The 4253-nt window shown below is 34.0% G+C and overlaps 1 protein-coding gene across 2 annotated transcripts in view; it reads left to right on the top strand.

Annotated features, from left to right (window-relative positions):
* Positions 1-4253, top strand: part of LOC124634364 (modifier of mdg4-like) — a 486707-nt gene that overhangs the window by 400998 nt on the left and 81456 nt on the right. The gene's annotated exons all lie outside the window — the stretch shown is intronic.

The raw sequence follows: 4253 nt of genomic DNA on the forward strand, positions 1-4253 counted from the left end.
ATCTAATATTCAAATCATATGACGTAGCACACGACTCTAGAGGTATTTTAGCCGAATTAGAATTACGAATCGAGAGAGTTAGTGAGGGGCAAAGTAAGTTAAGTTAGTATCAAAGCATGTTTTTTTTTAGTAATTTAAATAAATACTAATTTATATTTTTACTAACTAAATGTTATTTTTCATTAATCCTGTGGATGCATGTGTGATGATATTCCTCTACAATTATATTTGAATTCGTCATTAAAAGGGCCGTACACGTGTGTCTTTGCGAGCATCGCCATACCACTGTTCCATCCTTTTTCATTCTATGTTTGTGATACCTGAAGTCTGAACGTAGAAGAATATCTCTGCCTCTTTCAGAAAGAACCAGGGAGTATTCTCGGTTTCGTGGTACTGGGGGTTTGTTTCGTTTTACACCTAAAAAATAATAGTAAAATGAATAATGATTATGAACACCGATCGCTTAAATATTACTATATCTTCTCAACCAATTACCAAGTGATGCTTCATACATTCAGCCAATGAAACGTTTTGCCAAGTCAGTTAATAAGTTCTTGGTATACCAAATAGAGAATTTGTAAACTTAAATATTAAGTAGTTAGAATGAACTCAAATCTAGACACACGGCAGTGTGTCCGCCAAGTTCGAGCAAAAAAAGCGACACACCGGCCGTGGGTTATATTACACGAACCATTTCGGGCCAAATTCGACCCCCCTGTAACTCAATATAATATACTGATTAAGGTTCCCGAGTAATATAGGCTTTATTTCATCCGAGTACGGGCAGTAGTTCCCACGGGACCCGAATAAAAAAAACTGTTACTTAAATAAACAAACGTGAAAACTTCCATAATTTTATTTACTAGGTATGACTATGTATGTACATTACAAAATTTAACAATCTGTCCTTGCGCGTCAAGCTTTAAACTTGCCTTGCAATCAGACTCTTTTGTGGAACAAGCCCAGAAGGCGTTGTTTTTTTCCTAGAAAATTTGTATCCCTGTATGCAAATCTGAGGCTTTTGACATCGTAACGTCACTAGCATATAACCTTGGACTAGAATAAAATAAATATAATTAAACACGACTATAAACTAAAAAAAATGTTCCAATCATCACAGCCCAAGAGAATGGTGTCACACAAAAAACAAGGTTATAAAAACACATAGTTTTATTTATTTATAACAATATTTGCAAACTTAAATAATTTATTATGTGAACACATTCTAAAATACCTTAAAGAGTGGTTCCCAATCAGGGTCTTTTTTCTGGTTATTGTGTGTAGAGAAGTTTTATTTCCTAACCACGTCTACCTATAATAAATATTTTTTACTATGAATCGGAAGATTTTAATTAAAACAAAGATGAATGAAAAGGAAAGATTGGATTAAATAAACACTAAAAAACTTTAAAAACGTGTACAGATTCAAATACGAATATAACCACGAGAGGTCATAACATGTATCTTTGCTTTATGTGGATGGATATTATTCAATTTTTCTATGCGTCCGTCAGCGCTCATTCTTAACTTTGCCTTGCAACTTGGCATCTTAGTAGAGCATACCCATCGCAATTGGTTGATTTTCGTAAACGTATAACCATCTACAAGTATCAAGTCCTTACCTCTCTGCGATTTTACTATTTCATAGGGGATCTCTGAAAAAAAAAAAACATCGGTTTAGTTGAGCGTTTTCAAAATAAAATGTATCATGACCGAATTCATTGACAGATTTTAGGAAGCGTTATTTTTCGATATTGTAATGGCTTAAAGTAGTTTTCATGGAAACACTAGATAATATACATTGCTATTTTAAATATTGAAATGATACAATTTATACCCATAACCTTGAACAATAGCAAAACTGACAATCCATTTTTCGTAAGGCTGGGCTTACATTAATGCATTTTTTAGAAAAATAATGCGATAGAATAAAATAAAACCCAAATTTATTTTAAATGTTTTATATTACAGCCATTAATTTTGTCTTCATTCATATAAAATGAACAAACATAACCGGAAAAATCGTTTTATTCTATGATCAGTAATTTTTTTACTAAACATTTTATAATTACTAAAAGTCAACATTGGTCTGAATTAAGGTGCACACCTACTAGGTGTTGCATTTAATATTACAACATCCTTTTTTTCTGTCTACGTTTTTCATTTCGCCAAGCTTTTCTTTTCTTCTCAGCCTGTTCTGGAGTCATTTCTGAAATTTTCTTTCTCTTTCGTTTTATTCTTTGTATATGTTTTATTCTCTGTGCCTCAAACTTGACAGGATTTTCCTTTCTCAACTTTTCTCTATATCTCCTAGCCCTTTCTGCACCAGTGAGTGGCATCTTATAACCTTAAATGTATTTATCAATTTTTAAAGGGTATAATTTAGGCGATCGCCAAAAATATTTTTAAGACTCTAAGCTGAGGCACCAAATAAAATAAACAACTCCAAAAAAAATAAATTGACTTTATTAAAAGGGCACTAAAGTATATAATATTATGATCCAAAAAAAATAAAATAACATCAGAAAAATCGCAAATCTCGCACAAATATTATTTTTGGTTCCCAAAATGGATTAATGGTCACCAAATTCTATCCAACTAAAAGATTAATATTACTACCAAAATCAAAGTTAGTGACGAAAACGAATCGCTGCAAAACCGACTCCACGTAGTCTTGTCTGCCCTATCCCTAGAGTGCAATTCAAATCCGCGTAGGCGCAGAGGGGCGAGGCGGCCTGCGAGCTGAGGCGCAGGTAGTTTTTAAGGCTCGCCGCCGCGGCTGAGGCTGGCCGGCTCAGCCGGCCAGCAAGCCGAAGCTGCAGTGGTGAGCGTGAAAACCATCTGCGACGATAAGCTCGCATGGGACCGCCGGAGCCCCGCAGTGCCGGAGCCGTGACAGAAGCCATGCTTGCTGCATGTTTCGTGCTTACATTTTACTACTGAGTTACACACAAATTCATATAACAATAAATAAGCGACGTACGTTTGGGAACCCCAGTATATTAATTGGTATTTGGGAACTATTCTAGCGATCGTTAGCTTTTTTAGTCTAACAAAAATGACCAAATTAGGAGTCATGGTATTACATAATTGGTAACATCTAAGTAGTGACAATATATAATATTTGGTCTAAAGTGTATTTTAAAGGCGTCCATATATTTTTTTAGTAGTCAATAATACGAAAAAATGGTTTTACCTAATAATATTTTTGGAAACGTTATTTGGTGACCATTTATCCATTTTGGTAACCGTTTAGAATTTTTTTGGTAGTAAAATAGGTACTTTTTTGGGTGGTGTTTAAACACAAGCCATTTTTAAATAATAACATCTTTAAAAAAAAAGTAGTACTGAATTGTATGTATGATTAATAAACGTAGCAATGTATTATGACATAACTTCACACATAACTAGCTTTTGTCCGTACGGCTTAAATCCCGTTCTTCCTTACTCCGCCCTATCTTACTACATCCTAATCTACACGACTCTAACAAGATTAAAAAACAGATTATAGGTGTTGCATAATATAATATTACAACATCCTTTTTTTCTGTCTACGTTTTTCATTTTGCCAAGCTTTTCTTTTCTTCTCAGCCTGTTCTGGAGTCATTTCTGAAATTCTCTTTCTCTTTTGTTTCATTCTTTGTAAGTTTTTTATTCTTTGTGCCTCAAACTTGGCAGGATTTTCCTTTCTCATCTTTTCTCTATATCTCCTAGTCTTTTCTGCACCAGTGAGTGGCTTCCTATAAGTGTGTGGCTTCTTATAACCTAAAATGTATTTAACAATTTTTAAATAAGTCGTGCTGATTTTTATGATTAATAAACGTAGCAATGTATTATGACATAACTTCATACATAACTAGCTTTTATCCGTACGGCTTAACTCCCGTTCTTCCTTACTCCGCCCTATCCTACTCCATCCTACTCTACACGACTCTAATCTACTCTACTATATCCCACCTTACCAAACTTCACATAAATCATCTACTAAACAGTCTATCTATACAATAGCCTAAACACTTGGTTTTAACTAAAAACTAATTTACCGGCATCAGCAGCTATACCTGTACAGTGTACAATATTCAATGCAAAACCAATTTGTTCCCTTTCATATTAAAAATTAACAAAAACTAAGACATCCCTCGCCGAAAATACAGGACAATCGCAAAACTGACAGTCCATTTTTTGTAAGGCTGAGCCTACATGAATACATTTTTGAGAGAAATAATGCGATAGAATAAAATAAAACCGAAATA

Source organism: Helicoverpa zea, chromosome 11, assembly GCF_022581195.2.
Source record: "Helicoverpa zea isolate HzStark_Cry1AcR chromosome 11, ilHelZeax1.1, whole genome shotgun sequence".
NCBI lineage: Eukaryota > Metazoa > Arthropoda > Insecta > Lepidoptera > Noctuidae > Helicoverpa > Helicoverpa zea.